We start from the raw sequence: 18871 nt of genomic DNA on the forward strand, positions 1-18871 counted from the left end.
AGCACTGTCAGACAACCGGACGGGGGTTCTAGCCCCCCCTTTACTCCCTGCTGCGTGAGGGGTGCCTTCCTACTGCCTGGGGCCCTGCGGAAGGTGGAGAGTGGCGAGGGAGATGCTCCTTCTGAGATATCCAGGAGCATGGCTGATCGCGGGAGGGGCCCCCCAGCCTGGACTCAGAGAGAGCTGCCGCGAGGCTCTATAGGGGTGTGCTTGTGCCCGAGGATGGTGAAGGATCACCCGGAGCTGGAGTGGCAGAGACAATTGGAGCACTGGGCTTGAGAAGATGGGGGTCCTGCAACTGTGCTCCCATTAGAGCAAATAGGCACGAGAGGAGGTAATTGAAGTGGTTGCAAAGAGCAGAGAGGGGTTTGGACTCTGATTCGCCCCGCCTGGTGTAGAAGACTGCTTGCCACTAGGAGAGCGGTGGATTACTGGTGAAGTGAGGGTAGAGACCTGCACTGAGGCTGGCTGCCCAGAGCCAGGTGGGAGCTGCATGGGCCCATAGTTAAAGACCTGGGGCTATTGTTTGCGCTTGGGTTGCCACAGTAGCTTGTCTCCTTTCTGGTGAAGAATTGGCTTGGTAGTTTAGTCTGCCCTGTTCCCATGATGCACTGGGCCAGGGACAGACTGATTTGCATATAGCCAGGTTCTGAGCTGGGATGGTGCAGTGAGATAAATAACGGTGATGGATCAAGCCCTGATCTTTGGACTGGGTAAGAGTGGTCTGCTTAATTCAGACACTCTGTTCATCACCACCCCCTTTTCTGAATTGGGTTGCCACACAGGCACCTTGGTGGAGGAGGGCGAATGGACAGTGCCTGGTGGTGGCGCAACTTGGAGGTGAGACGCGGAGGGAATCGATCCTCCTGACAAGTGGACAGTGATCGAGGTAGGGTCTGAGAGGGGTACGACCTGTGACCAGATCTGTGGCCTCTATCACAGAGTTATATCTACTGCCCACTGGCAACTGCTGTGTGTAACAGAGTGTTATTGAGAAGCGGGGGAATTGGGGCCGGCCCTGTGGGGTCTTTGGCGACGTGCAGAGAGCACACCAGCAGGAGCGGGAAGACCTCTAGCAAACATGGGTAAACCTAGAGGATGCCAAGCAGGAATCCCCCAGAACCAGGAAGAAGGATCGCAGGACCCGCTGAGCAGTACATCAGATGACCCAGTGCAGCAGCAGCTGCAGGTAATATTGGCCACCATAGCTGACACGAAAGTGACTGTCCACCAGGACATTAGCACGGTTGCGGTGGGTCTTGGCCTTCTGCGGGATGAACACAAGAAACTATCTGAGAGGGTCAAGAAGACAGAGCTTGACGATGCGGAAATGTCACCAGCGCATAAAGGTGTGGCGCAGCAGGTGCAGGCTCTAATGGATAGGGAGACGACCTTGGAACAAAGGGCCGAAGACGCCGAGGGCCACAATTGAAGGAACATGGGACTGCCTTAGGGAACAGAAGTAGGAGACATGGTGGACTATCTGGAAGCATGGTTCCGAGAGGTGGTGGTGCCAGAAGGACTTACAACCTTTTATACTCTCAAGAGTGCCCACAGAGTCCGGGCCCAACTGCCCGCCCCAGGGAGGCCCCCAAGGCCGGTGGGTGGTGGCCGGACTGCTTCATTTCCGAGATAGGGACTTTTTACAGAAGGCGAGAGCGGATGGCCCCTTCACGGTGGGCAATGCCGGGGTCACGCTCTTCCTGGACTGTATGCTGGAGGTGCAGAGAAGGTGCACCTCTTACCTAGCAGTCAAGAAGGCGCTGCGGGAGGATGGACTCCAATACTCCCTGATGTTCCCGTCTGGTTGCGCATTATCCTGGATGGCACCGCACACTATGTGGACTCTCCTCAAGAGGCGTGGCAATGGCTGGAGAACTATAGGAGGAGACCCTGAGGGACGGAGAGCTGCGGGAGGATTGGGCCCAGCTGACTAAAAGACCTGCACTGTTGAGAAGGTGCGTCCGCAACAGAACTCAGAAAAAACCCACGCTTACCCAGGCGGCGCATGAGCGAACAGCGGCACAGCTGACTAAAAGACCTGCACTGTTGAGAAGGTGTGTCCGCAACAGAACTCAGAAAAAACCCACGCTTACCCAGACGGCGCATGAGCGAACAGCGGCGCTGCAGGCAGTGGTGGAGTTGGTGCAGGCTAGTGCTTCTGCAACTGATGAAGAGAAGGGCACTACCACTGATGTCTCGGTTGGGCAGGACTCGGACTCCTCTCTAACGGGAGAGGAGCGGATGCCTGTGGTGACCCCACAGACCGCGGACAACATAGCTTGAAGAAGATGCAGGTGAGATGGGAGCGAGATCGACAGCCATGGACTATTTTGGCAGGCGAGAGACTGGCTGACGATCCCGGCCTGGATTAGTAGATTTGGAGCTGGTGGGGTTTGTTAAGAGCCAGTTGCAGTCCTCAGTGTCTCTGAATTTTTCAGAGAGTTTTTTAGTGTGTTAAATTTGTGGTTTGGATGGGTACTAGCATGATAATAACTATCCTGGGGAGGGGGCGTTGGGATTGTTTATTCGTTTTTAGGGGTTATAGAGCCAGGCATGTCACTACCTTAGACAGCAGAGGTGCGTTTCAGGTACAGTCAAAATGGGCTCTACTAGCGACCTGAAGTGTCTATCCTGGAATGTGTGTGGAATGCACTCCATGTGGCGTAGGCAAAAGTTACATGCGCATTTGGTAAGACGGGGAATTCACATTGGGCTGCTACAAGGGGCGCCAGAAGGGGCAGCATTGTAGAGGTGCTGGCGCGGTCAACTGTATTATACGGTTTACTTTGCTTTTGCTCAAGGAGTGCAGGTTTGGGTGCGAGCGGGGGTGCCTTTCCAGTGCAGAGAAAAGATTATTGGCCTAGAAGGTAGGTTTGTAGTGGGTATTGGGAAGTTAGATGGGAGGGAAATTACCCTGGGCAGTGTCTACGCACCCAATGCGGAGCAGCCAGCCTTTTTTGTGCAGTTATCCATGAAACTGGCACCTTCTCTTCCGGGTCGGTGCTGCTCAGCAGTGATTTTAATTGTGTGACTGACGTAATTTTGGATCATTCCCACCCACCGCTCCTTAATGCTCCCACTCATAGAATAGTAGAGGCCAGGCGAAATTGGCAGGCTCAGTGAGTGGGGCCTGGTAGACACTTGGAGGGCCAGGCATCCGGCTGACCGAGATTATTCCTATTTCTCTGCGCTGCATGATTTGCATGTGCTTTTAGATGCTTTGCTATGCACTCCAGATGTTCATGCCGGGGTGCAGGAGAGTGAGTACCTTGCCAGAACACTCTCGGATCATAATCCAGTGTTGCTCCGGATGCACTGGTCGCGATCCCGGGCCAGGATACCTACTTGGCGGCTCCGCCCAGAGGCTTGGAGGACCCAGTATTTAGAGAAGCGGTGGGCACGGCTATCACTCAATATTTTGGGGATCACATGGGAACTGCCTCCACATCAAACGTAGATTGGGATTCGGGGGCGCTGCATCGCCGAGGTGGTGGGGGTGCGCAAAGTGCTCTTGCAGGAGATAAATGAGGCTGAACAACACTTACGAGCTGTAGAGCAGGCTCAACCTGGCAAGCATGGAAAACAGCGAGACCTGGTAGAGGCATGTGAAGCGCCTGCGGTGCTTTGACTACAAGGCACATAAAGCACATACTCATGTTGAAGGGGATAAGTCGGGGGCTTTGCTGGCCTGGCTGGCCAATCCATCGCATAGGGGCTCACCAATTCTGGAGGTTCGGACGACCGGGGAGATACTTGCTTTACTCAGGAAGGTATAAATAGGTTGTTTTATGATTATTACCAGGAATTATATAGGAGCAGGGCAGTTAGGACCGGGGATGAGTTTGAGGGGTTCACGCGCGGACTAAAACTTCCACAGCTGGAGGATGGTCAAGCTGAGATGCTTGGGAGGGACATAGACATCTGAGAAGTGCAGGCGGCTATTAAGCACATGGCATGCAACAAAACCCCGGGAACGGACGGCATCCTGATTGAGTTCTATGTCACTTATGTGGAACAGTTGGCACTGCGGTTAGTGCATTTGTATATTGGGGAGAGACACCTGGGTCACCTCCCTGTGAGCACGAGAGAGGCGATTATTATCCCGCTATTAAAACCTGGTAAGCCGGCATGGGACAGAACGGCGCATCGGCCGCTGTCCATGCTGAACGCAGACTATAAGATATTAAGCCGTGTTTTGGCCACCCGCCTGATGCCCTGTATGACTACCTTAATTCACCATGACCAAATTGGTTTCATTCCTACGAGGAATAAGGCCCTAAAAGTGCGTTGATTGCTGCTCATGTTGGAGGTGGACACTTACCCTAAGGCTAATGCTGCGGTATTTGCTGTTGATATAGAAAAGGCCTTCTATAATTTGGAATGGCCTTATCTATTTCATATTATGGCCCGTTTGGTCTGGGGGACAACTTCACAGCATGAACGGCTTTGCTTTATGAGTCCTCTACAACGCGGGCTCGGACGGGAGGGGTGATATCGGCTTGCGAGGTGTCCAGGGGCACACGACAGTGATGTCCATTGTCCCCCCTCTTATTTGTGTTAGCCATGGAACCCTTAGCAGCGAAGGTTAGGACGGGGAGGTATTTCAGAGGGCTACAGGTGCAGGAGCAAATTCATCACATGCCCTATATGCGGATGACCTGCTTATGTTCCTGGGAGACACAGGGAAGGAACTATTAGGAGCAAAGGCGGTATTGCATGAGTTGGAGGAACTGTCTGGCCTTCGAGTTAATTGTACTAAATCCTGTTTGTTCCCTTTAGACAGACAACAGCAAGAGCTACAGGACATAGCGAGAGTACAATGGGAATGTAGGTGCCTCCCATATCTAGGGGTCCAGATATACCTTTCCAGATCGGATATGTTAGAGGGCAACATTGGTAGGGCAGTGCGAGGTCGCTGGGCGAGTCGCTTTACTTAAAATGGTGGCCCTTCCCCGATTGTTATATTTTTTTGGGACTGCTATGGATCCCAGAGAGAATATTTAAGCAGCTTACATCTATGATAACAGAATTTCTGTGGGGTAATGGGAGACGGCGGGTCGCCCTAAATGTGATGCTGAGACCACGAGTGGAGGGAGGTTAGGCAGTGCCTGATTTTGAGTCTTGTTATCTGGCTGCCCAATTGCAATGTTTGACTCAAAGAGTGGCACTGAGACTGCGAGGTACGGAAGAGGGAGGTGGGGGTGCCCTGGAACTGCAGCAGCTCCCCCTTATAGTATTGGACCTCCCACTTCGGATGGGTGTTCTAACGGAAGAACTTAGAATGGCACAGCAATGCTGGCAGCGTAGTCTCAGGAGGGCTGGCCTGAAAGTGCCATATGCCCCTGATATACCATTATTATTGTGTGAGGCACTCCCTCACGGAGGGTCTTGGCAGGAACTGCATGATTAGGACCGATTGGGTCTTTGCGGGAACTGCATGATTAAGACCCATTGGGTATTTATACGAAGATGGAATTATGCTTCCTTTTAGTGCTTTACAAGAGCGTTTTGATCTGGGGGGGACTTTTTGCTCCATGCGGCGCTGACTGCAGCTATTCGAGTGCACTGGAGGGAGGGTCAGGCGGAAAAAGTGATAGAAAAGAACATTACTTAAGATAAGCTGGTATATTGACAAGATAAGCACACTTGCTGTTTTGATTTGCAACAACGTATGATAAACTTTTCACCTGTGTGCTCAGTTAGGTGTTCTCTGAAGTGTTTCTATGGTAACTGGCAGAATTTGGAATGGGGGCAGGGTTGAAAGGTTTGTTAGTTGGACAGGGTTCAAAAGTTCAAGTAATAGAAATTGTGTTTCGTTTTGATTTAATGTGGGAAAAAATGTGATTTGTTTTTTATTTGTATATGTGTGTAGATTAAGTGTGTAGATTGTCAGGAAAAGTTTTCTATTTGCTGTAGGACTTCCTGACCCCCTACGGTTGTTTAGGGGGTTTCAGAATGATCCCCAATGTCAAAATCTTTTTTTTTTAAATCACAGAATACGCGTATGGTACGCGTACGCTTTGAAAAACGAAAAAAAAATTTTGAAGCCTGCTTTATTGTTAATTAGTCCCCAGGGGGGCAAAATCCTGAGGGCAATTTCTTTTTGATAATGGGGGGCCCAGAGGGGCCCCCCTGCCCCGGGGACCGTCACCCCCGGGGCTTTAACTATATGTATGCGGGCGGGCTCATGGCCCCCCGCAGCCTAGGGGACCGCCACCCCGGGGCTTCTTTTTATTAAAAAATACCTGTGGGGTGGGCTCAAGCCCCCCACATGCCCCGGGGACTGCCACCTCCCCGGGTTTAATATAGAAAATAGAGGGGTCCGTGACGGACCCCCCAGCCCCGGAGACCACCACTCCCGGAGCTTTTGGATGTTGGGAGGGGGGCCGCGTGGCCCCCCTCCTGGAGCCTTTGATGGCCCTGGGGAATGCCACCCCCCAGGGCCGGCTCCTGCAGTGTCCGGGATGCCTACCCCCGGGAGGCTGCTGTTTGCTATGGCTACCATAGCAAACTGCTTTCCTATTTGAAAGAGAGAGCAGGTTAAGCTGCTCTCTCTTTCAAGTAGGAAAGCAAATTGCTTTTCGTCAGGGGGAGCAGCATGTAAGCTGCTCTCTCTGACGAAAAGCAATGCCGGCTCCCGAAGGACGCAGGGAGCCGGCTGGGGCCGTGGGGGCATTGGGGCTGCCACCACGGTCCCCAACGTTATATTTCAGCCATGGGGGATGGGGTCGCCGGGGATTATAAAAATAAGTGATAGAGGCAATTTTTATTTTACGGTAGATTTACCGTACGCGTACCATGCACGTACGTGCGACGTAAGGTGCGAAGTCTGTAAGTCGTCCCGTAAGCGTACCTAAGCTAGAAAAATTCTATTAAAAATATATTTTACAGATATCTATCAAGTTTATGTGTTTATATGTTGGTTGGTTCTAATGAGACCTTTTCTCTTTATTTGTACTTATAAGTAAGTAATTATGCATAGTCTAAACCTGTTGAGGAGCAGTGTTTTATAGAGTGCTGAACTTTTGACCTCTGTGTACAGTTGACTTTTGCATTATCTGTTGGGGGTAGGGTGCAAAGTTATGTCAGTTGGAAAGGGTTGAAATGTTGAACCAATAGAAAGGTGTGTTTAGTTTTGAATTAATGTGTGAAGGAATTTGATTTGTTATTGCCATGTATATATGTGTAAATTGAGAGGGAAAATATGCCATTCTTTGGTTTTGCTGCAAACACTGAATTAGAGAGATTCTGTATAAGAATATCTGCTGTGTGAGTGGCATTTTTCCTAATCTACAAATCAGTTTGAGAGGTGAGCTGATAACTTGTAAGGGAATTTATGTGGTGCATTTTATTTTTAGTAAGAGTAATGTTTTTATCTTTCTATAGTTTGTAGAATCATATTCTGAGTTTGTCTGCATTTGGATAACTATTGTGATTAAATTATTTGGTAAGTTAATGTGTTTAGTGAGTCACCTTTGTGCAATAAAGTGCAGTACTAAAAAATTTAGAATGTGTGCAGTCACTTTTTTAGTTGTAGAGTAGTTAATAGTGTTGCTTGCTTAGAATTAGACTTGTGTTCTAAATCTACAATTTTGCAGTCAGTATACATACACTGTTGTATACACTCTTGGGCAGATTTACAAGCTCCTTGCGCCTCTTTGTTGTTCTATTCCATTCAGCAGCTCGTTTCATTTATGGAAACAAAACAGGTGATGGACCGAATGTGGATCAATGTCACACATTCATCCCAGTCCAACGATCTGGGCCCAAATCCATCGTTTTTTTGCACTCCACACCACCCTGGGTTAGACAATGGCGATATGCAAATCAGCTCTGACCCTGTGCCCCATGGGAACAGTCCAGTCCGAACTACAAAAGCCATGTCCTTCCCAGAACGGAATCAAGCATCCGCTTGACTCCAGTGGTGTGGAGTGCCTGGGACCCACGTCTGGGCATCCCCAGTGTGACATTGATCCACATTCGGTCCATCACCTGTTTTGTTTGCAATTGCCGCCATAAGTGCGCTGGGGATGCCCAGACGTGGGTCCCAGGCACTCCACCCCACTGGAGTCAAGCTAGCCGGGCTGATGAGAGGTGTTACCTCGAAACCGGTCCGGTCCTCGGATGCTTGTAGTTCGGACTGGACTGTTCCCATGGGGCACAGGGTCAGAGCTGATTTGCATATCGCCATTGTCTAACCCAGGGTGGTGTGGAGTGCAAAAAAACAATGGATTTGGGCCTAGATCTTTGGACTGGGGTGAGTGTGTGACATTGATCCACATTCGGTCCATCACCTGTTGTGTTTGCATATTCCGCCCTAAGTGCGCTGGGGATGCCCAGACGTGGGTCCCAGGCACTCCACACCACTGGAGTCAAGCTAGCCGGGCTGATGAGAGGTGTTACCTCGAAACCGGTCCGGTCCTCGGATGCTTGATTCCGTTCTGGGAAGGACATGGCTTTTGTAGTTCGGACTGGACTGTTCCCATGGGGCACAGGGTCAGAGCTGATTTGCATATCGCCATTGTCTAACCCAGGGTGGTGTGGAGTGCAAAAAAACGATGGATTTGGGCCCAGATCTTTGGACTGGGGTGAGTGTGTGACATTGATCCACATTCGGTCCATCACCTGTTGTGTTTGCATATTCTGCCCTAAGTGCGCTGGGGATGCCCAGACGTGGGTCCCAGGCACTCCACACCACTGGAGTCAAGCTAGCCGGGCTGATGAGAGGTGTTACCTCGAAACCGGTCCGGTCCTCGGATGCTTGATTCCGTTCTGGGAAGGACATGGCTTTTGTAGTTCGGACTGGACTGTTCCCATGGGGCACAGGGTCAGAGCTGATTTGCATATTGCCATTGCCTAACCCAGGGTGGTGTGGAGTGCAAAAAAACGATGGATTTGGGCCCAGATCTTTGGACTGGGGTGAGTGTGTGACATTGATCCACATTCGGTCCATCACCTGTTGTGTTTGCGTTTCATTTATGGGGCCAAAAGAAGCGACCACATCACACCGATGTTATCTACCCTCCGCTGGCTTCCCATCGAGGCTAGAGCTATCTACAAGACTAACTGTATCACCCACAAAGCCTTTCACTCCTCCTCTCCTCGCTATCTGGCGAATAAACTGAAACTCTCTGGAGGCTCTAGACCATCACGTAATGCGGAAAATCTACTGCTTGAACCTCCCTCTTTCAAGAAGGAAAGATCGATGGCCCAATCCTTTTCAGGCAACACAGTGAGAATCTGGAACTCACTTCCGCCTAATCCGGGCCACCACCTCCTCCCAGGTCTTCAAAACGGACCTCATAGTTCTCCTCCTCCAAAGACACCTCCAAAAGTAATTCACGCCCTCTCTATTATCTGAAGGAAGACCTCCCATTACTGAAAACTCTATTCTCCATGACTATGGAAGTGCCTTCCGAGTGTGTTCTTGTGGTTGGAGTGTATGCTATTTATTGCAGTATTATCCTTGTACCTGTGTTTGGTACTCCTTTGTAACATGCATGAGCCACTTTTCTCTTGTAACACACTGTTTGCTACCTGTCACATTTTTTTTGCTTATGATATTTGCACAAGTGCCACCATTGCCTACGTAACGTTTGCTCTTGTGCCTGAGTGTCTAGCATATATCGGAGTATATTACCTCTAATTGTATTTTGTTTTCTCTTGTAACCTGCACACTTGTCACTCTTTCCTCCTGTAATGCACTGTTTGCTACCTCATGTATTTTGTTTGCTCACAATTGTCACTTTTACCTCATGTAACTGATCGTCTGATTTTTTTAATGTGTTCACTTGTAATTTTCTGTTCCTATTGTGAAGCGATCTGACGCCTTCGGGTAAAGTCTGCGCTGTATAAAAACGCATAAATAAATAAATAAATAAATAAATATTGTGTCACTTTTTGGATGTAATGTTGGCATAAATAATGCAGCAGATTGGAAATGTATTTGCAAAATGAGTCAGGGTTGTCCACTGAAATGTAGTAGTTATATACATGGAATGTGTTCAGTCACTTAAACGTTTTAGTGTAGTAAATGTGTTTTGGTAAAATGTATGGTCTCATATTTTTGCCTAGAATCACATTGTCAAACAACAATAGGGCAACCTAATAGTCCCAAGGAACTGGGTATAATCAATAACAAATAAACTATTGTTCCTAAAGGAATAATTTTACACTATTTATAATTTGAAATTTGTCACTCTAGTGACATGAAATCACAGTACTCAAGAGTCAATTTTATCAAAAAGAATTTCTTTTTAAGTATCACTTTTTCAAAACATATACTTTTTCATTTGTATAGATATTGTTCCATATATCCATTCATGTACGGCAACGTAAAATAGTACTGCAACTCAGTTTTTTTGACATGTGCAGTACATTTTGACACTTTGTTCTCGCTATATGGACAGTATTTACAAATCAATGATATATACATTATTTGGCAACTATATACATATTTGAAATCCATTCAATGATGACAATATATACAAAAAAGCGTCAGTATCGTTAACGTTTCGGTCTCACATATAGCCATTCATCAAGACCATCATCAGGACATGCGTTGCACCATGAATCTATTACAAAACAACATAATCGTAATCAATTATGTACATAAAATCCCTTGAGAACATGATATAAATCGTCTGCTCACACTCAAATAGGTGGTACTGCCATATCCAGTGTTCGATAATACATACATCCAAACCAACACCTCACCGCTGGTACTAAAAGCCAATACTCTCCCATAAACCAATGTGTATAAAACCAAGATATATACATTCAGTGGTCATGCCCCTTTGTGTCATGCACCCACTGGGTTGAAACAATCATAATATTGCAATACTCACAAAAGTTATTGGCACAAATTCTCTGGGCCTATAAAGCAAACCAATGCCATTAGCTATTTAATATATATATATATGACGTTCAAAAGACCATGCCTAATCAGACAGTCTTACCTTCTGCTTCTAGTGATGTTCTAAATGCAAATGAAAAATCCAATCAATACAGCTATAAACGTATGACTACATCAAAAGCCATAACCAAGTAATGTAAAAAAACGAGCATATACTCACAATATTAGCAGTTACGAAAGCCACAAAGTTGCCCTCGTAGTATCTGAAACACAAAAATGTGACAGAACTATAATAGTAAGTCACAAACTCCCTCTCCTTTGTATGTCTACTAGAAATACACTTACTTGTGTGAAAAAGTAATTCGCCTCATCCGCCCTCTCTCATTCAGGAACGTCGAGCTAATACCGGCGTCTTCCTGCTATTTCAGATTCCCAGGGGTCCGATCATGTGACCCAAAAGTAAACACGTGATTATAACCGTGGAATAGCGGCCATATTGGAGTGGTCACTGAAACAGTGCTACGTCCTTATGGCTCGCGTAGTAGCTCAACATGTAACTCTTATGCCTCGAAATCTTATTAGCAAAAGGCCCACAATATGGCAACATGCTATATATCAATTAGGTATTTCAACTCCGTTAAGGTAAAAACACGTAACCATGGCACGATTGAAACTAAATCATGTATTGTCGGCCATATTTAAATGGGCATTACAGCAATGGACTTAGTCATATAAAACCACCGTAAGTATGGAACTAACTGTATTTATACAAGCGATGTCTACAGATAAATAAATAAACAAATAAACACAGGATCCAGCCACCTATCAAAGGGCTAAATCAATAGTGCACATTGTATAAAAAGTATTCTGATCCCAAATATGTGTCTTTTAGCTAGTGTGTCAACGAAGGATTGCTAACACTTGCCATTCCATAAAAGAGTTTAACCCTTTCTTCACTGTGTCAGGCGACCAAATCCATCTATTTTCTTTTTGAGTAAGCAGACGGTCCAACATTTTGATTGTTTAACAGTTTTCAACACAAACCATTTCATTTCACTCGGAGAATGTTGTTTTTTACTATAATGTTCAACCATGGGGGCTGTCTCCACTTTACATCTTATCAGGGACTGGTGTTGCATAATTCTCTTTTTTACTTCTTGGGTCGATTTTCCTATATAATATAGGGCACACAGTCATTCTATACAATAGATCACATTTCGCGTCAAACACTTTGTATGCTGTCGCATCACCCAATTTTTTCCATTTATACAACCCATTTTTACCACTGCAGTTGTGTGGCATGCTACACATGAGCCACATGGAAAGTGTCCCACCACGGATGTCAGTCCCCATAGGTTTTGGATTGTGCTAACTGTGGGTTCTTTATATGCATTTACAAGATGGTCCCTCAAATTACGTGACCTTTTAAAAGCGAACCGAGGTATTGGGAGTTGTGTTTCAACTTTTTGTATGAGATGCCAATTCTTTGTTATTATCTTTTTAATTGCATTTGATTCAGATCCAAATGTAGTGACACAAGTGACTGAATCAGCATCAGTATTGTGTTTTAGTTTTGCTTCCAATAGAGCCTGTCTATCATAATACCAGGCCCTTTTCATAGAGCGTTTCACCATCCTATAGGGATAACCTCTCCTTGATAATTTCATTTGCAAAGTTTTTGCCTCTTTAAAATAATCCTCCCTTTTGGTACAGTTCCGTCTAAGACGCAAGAACTGACCAAAAGGGAGGTTATCGCGTAAGTTACGCGGGTGGTCACTGGTATACTTTAAAAGCGTATTACGAGCCGTTGGTTTCGTGAACAGACTGGTTGAGAGTTTACCCTCATCATTCCATATTTTCAAGTCTAGGAAATTTGTACTCTCCATATCGTACTCCATGGTGAATTGTAAATTAGGGTCCTGAACATTAATCCACCCATGGATTTCTTGAAGTTAGGCTATTTGGACCCTCCCAAATTAGACATACATCATCGATGTAGCGTAGGTATTCCTTTATATAATTTTCAAAGGGATTGTTGGTATAGATGACTCGATCCTCAAATGCCGCTACAAACAGATTCGCTATAACGGGGGCAAAAATTGCCCCCATTGCCACGCCTTTTATTTGGCCACAGTATTCGTTGTTAAAAATGAAATAATTCTCATTTAATGCAATTCTGGCACAATCAACAATGAAATTAGTCGGGACTTGGTGTGGTGATGGTCTATTTTCTAATACACTTTTGATTACATCCAAAGCCTCTTCTTGGGGAATCCTAGTGTATAAACTTTCAATGTCCATGGTTACAAGGACATTGATTTGATTGTTAAATTCTTTGCCTTCCAAACAGTTAATCACACTAGTACTGTTTCTGGTATAGGATTTTGTCAGTACCACTGCTGGTTTAATGAAGCAATCCATATATTCTGCCAATGGTTGCAGAATTGATTGACAACCCATAACGATAGGTCTACCCGGGTTTTTTTTGTTGTCCTTATGTACTTTTGGAAGCGTATAAAATGTCGGGATCGAATAGTCTTTTTTATTTAAATAGTGAAAATTATTTTTGACTAAGCCACCCACCATCTAGACCTTGTTTAGTCAAGCATAAAATACTAGATCTAATTTTATCTGTGGGATCTCTTTGTAGGCTCTTATAATGAAGATTATTCTTCAATTGCCTAACGACTTCCTGGTCATAATCAACTTTGTCCTGTACGACAATGCTTCCGCCTTTGTCGGCCGGTTTGATTACTATTTCATCTCTGCTAACAAGGTTTCTGAGGGTTTCAAACTCATCTTTTGTGAAATTGTATTTAATAAACTTCTTCTCATTGAACATCTGTTCAATCTCAGTTATTATCACATTTTCAAATTTAATCAGTTATTTTGGCATCAAATTAGTTGCAGGATAAACATAAACCTGTCACCATTGTTTGCAATGGTACGGGCGCTTTGTTAAAGAAATGTTTCAAACGTATTGTTCTATATAGCTTGTACATTTCCACATAGGTGTTAAACTGATCATTTCTATGTGTGGGCACAAATGATAAACCGTACCTCTAGACGTCTAATTCCATTTTACTCAATACTTGTGTGGAGATATTAAAAATCTGTACCACCTCCAAGTTTGCATTGGTCTGATCATTCAATTGTAATAGATTGGACATTGTTAGTGCATTATTAACATAGGAATTATCTACCATTCGTAATAGTTGTTCCTCGTTTGCCGGAAGCCCGGGGTGTATTGGTTTCTGTACCAATCCCTCCTGGTACTCCGAGTTCGTCCTCTCTGGGGGGCCTGACCTCTCCTTAAAAAAGGGGACGGATTTTGCCCTCTACCACCTCTATAGTTGGAATTGTGTCCTCTACCAGCACCTTCGTCAGAACTTGAGGATGCTGTATCTGAAAAATTTGTGTTTTGGAACCCAATTGGATTGGGTTTGTGTAAAGGAATCTTTCTTTAAATAGGGATATGTACGATCCCTTGCGTAGTTTTTTATATCTTTTTGTAACTTTTCTGTCTTTTTTAGTATGTTGGTTCTCTGGAAATCTGCTATTGTTGTTTCCAATTTTTTAAGAAATTCTGGATTGTCTGTAGAGCTTGTATCTTCTAGAACCTGTGTCTCTAGCTCTGCAATTTCTTTTTTTAATCTATCTATATGTTTAAGGGAGGTCTCTATACTCAACACACTCCAACTTCTAGAGCATTTATTAGAAACAAAGCTAAACCCAACTTTGAAATCTTCATCTTCTACAAAGATTACAGGGATATTTTGCACCTGTAATCCCACGGGGATGATGTTATTGTTGAGGCAGTCCATAAGAAACTTTGCATGTAGTTCTGTTCTTATTAACTTTTTATGCAATCTTTCTAAGTTATTTCTTAATGTTGTCTGTTGGGTACTCAGACCTGTATTCCTCATTGTCATCCCTGTCTCCTAATACTTCCTCTTCTTTTTATACTCCCTCCTTTCTCCTCTTACTCCTCCCTTTCTCCTCATATCTCCCTCTTAACAATTCCCCAGTCAGTATACATATATTGCTGCATACACTCTTGGGCAGATTCACAAGCCCCTTGCGCCTCTTTGTTGTTCTATTGTGTCACTTTTTGGATGTAATGTTGGCAAAAATAATGCAGCAGATTGGAAATGTATTTGCAAAATGAGTCAGGGTTGTCCACTGAAATGTAGTAGTTGTATACATGGAATGTGTGTAGTCACTTAAATGTTTTAGTGTAGTAAATGTGTTTTGGTAAAATGTATGGTCTAATATTTTTTGTCTAGAATGACACTGAGCGTCAATGTACAAAAAAGAATTATAGTTGCCTGTTTTTCCATAATCTTCCCTCTCTCTACTTATACTGTCCCCTCTCTACTGATATTCCCCCTCTTTACTTTTTCTCACTTCTCTCTCCTCATAGTGCTCCTTGTCCTCATAGTCCCCCCTATCCTCATATTCCCCCTATGTCCTCATTGTCTCATCTGTCTCCTAATACTCCCCCTTCTTTTTATACTACCTCCTCTGTCCTCTTACTCTTCCCTCTCTCATCTTACCTCCCTCTTAACAATTTCCCAGTCAGTATACATACACTGCTGCATACACTATTGGGCAGATTTACAAGCCCCTTGTGCCTCTTTGTTGTTCTATTGTGTCACTTTTGAGTATGGTACCATCAACAAATGATTTATAATGTAACTAAAGTCCTAAAACCTTCTATTAACTGCACTGCTTTTTAATGAGGTGCTATCATGTATATTGGTCCCAAGATGGCTGCCAACACTTCTTGGATGAAGTGCTGACAGCCAATCAGATCTCACGATGAGATGTGTGGTTAGGCTCCGCCCAGATATATATATTTTTTCCTTTTGATTTTCTCAGGAACTTCTGGAGGGATTTACACCATTTAAGCAAAGGCGTGATCTGCGAACCGAACTCTACCTCTCTGCCAAATTTGGTGTAATTCCGTTCAGCCGTTCGGGCTGTAGCCGTGTTTAATCGTCCTATGGAAAATAACATGGGGAAAACACGTTTTTGGACCCCCCTTTTTTCTCAGCCCCCACTTGACGAATCCCCCCAAAACTTTCAGGGAAGGAGCGGAGCAGAGCGAGCCATCTTCTTTGAGAAATTCGTGAAGATTCATCAACCAGCGCCAAAGTTATTCCCAATAGAATGTTGCGGATTTCCTATGGAAACTAGGTCCTAACTATATATGCCAGTAGGTAATATATATATATATATATATATATATATATATCACCACAAAACGAGTAGAAGAACCACACGCTGGCGAGACCATGTACCAGACAAATGAATTTATTTGTCAACCCTCGGACGCGTTTCGCCTGACCAGCAGGCTTGTTCACCAAAGTCACAATACAAACATTCACCTTTTTAAAGTGCAAAAGTGCTGGGTCATGTGGTGATTTTGAAAGACCCGGCATCGGAGGTCTTTGATTCAGGCGAGACACCCGTTGGTTTGGAGGCGGTGAGGAGTTTCCGAGGCAACGAGGAGAGAAGATATATATATATTCACTGAAAAAACCATAGGTTTCACACCAGTTATAGTTAGGAATTAGCATTTAAAAAACCTATTAAATTCACTGAAAAAACCATAGGTTTCACACCAGTTATAGTTAGCTGGAAATTTTACTGATATAAAACCATTGAAATTCCCACGTTATAGTTAGTCGGACTCACTATAACTTGCGCGTGCAATGCACTGCTGATGACATCACATATTACATCACTCATGACATGGTCAGTGACATCACTCATGACATCACTGATGACACCATCCTTGTGACACACTGACAGACCTCCTTTCACTATAATGTAACCCATGAAACACATATTCAAAAATAGAAACTAATATTTTCAAAAAAGTGGATATACCCATACCAGTTACAACAACCAATTCAGTAATACCACCATCTAATACACATCCACTCATGTGTATGTATATGGGTTATTTGATATTATTATTAGTATCAGTATGAGTGTCTATATGGTTTGGTGGGGGTATTACTTAGCACATAGATGCATGAGTGACTGACTCTTTGTTTGTATGTGTTTTGAAGACAGCATATGTACAGGACTGTATGGGTGGATGAGTGTCTATATGTGTTTGTTAGTGAGTGAATGACTGTCTCTCTAGTGTCTTTATCAGTAACTACATATGTTTTAATCTAGTATATGTGAATATTGATGTATATAAGTGAGTATATGTGAGAGTAAGAGATTGTAAGAGTTCCTGTTTAAATAAGTATGTGTTTCTATAAGTGATTGTTTAAGAGAATAAATATGTGTAATTTTAAATAGAAGTAAGGTGGAAGTGTGTGTATAACTCTATATTCAAATAAATGGATGTCCAATAGTTTATTTGCACGTGAGAATATGTGTGTGAGTAACTTTTGGATGAATGTCGGTGTGTAACAGGATGTATAGGTGTATCACTTCATATGATGAGTGAGTATATGTATGAGTGACTATATAGAACTGTTGGTGAATGAGTGGATGTGTATATAGATAGTGGAATTACTGAATTGCTTGTTGTAACTGATATAGGTATCTCCATTTTTTTAAAAATTTCAGTTTCTATTTTTGAATATGTGTCTCAAGGGTTACATTATAGTGAAAGAAGGTCTGTCACTATGTCACAAGGATGGTGTCATGAGTGATGTCACTGACCATGTCATGAGTGATGTAATATGTGATGTCATCAGCAGTGCATTGCACGCGCAAGTTATAGTGAGTCCGACTGACTATAACGTGGGAATTTCAATGGTTTTATATCAGTAAAATTTCCAGCTAACTATAACTGGTGTGAAACCTATGGTTTTTTCAGTGAATTTAATAGGTTTTTTAAATGCTAATTCCTAACTATAACTGGTGTGAAACCTATGGTTTTTTCAGTGAATTTCATAGGTTTTTTAAATGCTAATTCCTAACTATAACTGGTGTGAAACCTATGGTTTTTTCAGTGAATTTCATAGGTTTTTTAAATGCTAATTCCTTTGTATATCGAGTTTCTAACCTTTTTTTTTTTTACAATTTGCTGTTTTTTTTTAAGTATTCATTTTTTTTTTATAATTTTTTTCTTTTGCGCTCTGGGTGCGCGCTCCGGGAAGCTTTCAGCTAAGCTCTCCTGTAAGCTTCTCCGAGAGCTCATCTGAAAGCGCACCCAGAGCGCAACTGTCGTTCGTGAAAAAAAAATATGAATGAAAAGTTAATAATAATGCAAAACATTTCGTACCATACAAATAAAATTTGTTTTTTTTAATATGGAAAATGATTATGCATTTCTATAAAAGATTGATGACGTCACTTCGGCGCGCAACGTAAGTGCCCTCGGAAGCGCATACGTGCGCGGCGCCTAAACGCACGGAAAAGCGCCTACGATCGCGCCATGTTTGCGCCCCGGAAGCGCCTACGATCGCGCTGCGTAAACGCACCCGGAAGTGCTCCGGAGCACGCAGCGTAAACGCGTCGGGTCATGTGACCCTAAAATAACACTTTTCATTGGTTGCTAACAGTTTTTTTTTACAATGAATGAAATCCCCACCCATTTCCTTCACTTCTTCTTTCACTTTTGTGACTGAATGACCTGCCTTTTTTGCTGCTCCATATTCCTGGATTCATCATGGCTGCCAGACCATCCAGCAGTGAAGATGACTCCAATGATTTCATTGATGAAGAGCCTCCTACCCCAAAGGTGAAGGAACATTTCATCTGGAAATTTTTTAAGTTTCCAGCAGGCCAGAAGAAGGTGAATGCACCAAAAGTAGAGTGCAGGATCTGCAAACAGGTCCTGTCACGGGGTAACCCCCCAAAAAAATACTCTTTTGGCAACTTCACCATGATTCGCCATGTGGAGAGGAGGCACCCCCAGAATTTTGCCCGGGAAAGTGTCAGGGCTCTGGCACAAGAGGTTCCCAGAGATGGGGCCTCTACATCAACAGGAGGAGCAACTTCTTCTGGAAGAGAACAATCTCAGGGGCAGGTAGCAAACAT

Source organism: Lissotriton vulgaris, chromosome 2_1, assembly GCF_964263255.1.
Source record: "Lissotriton vulgaris chromosome 2_1, aLisVul1.2, whole genome shotgun sequence".
In the NCBI taxonomy this organism is placed as follows: Eukaryota; Metazoa; Chordata; class Amphibia; order Caudata; family Salamandridae; genus Lissotriton; species Lissotriton vulgaris.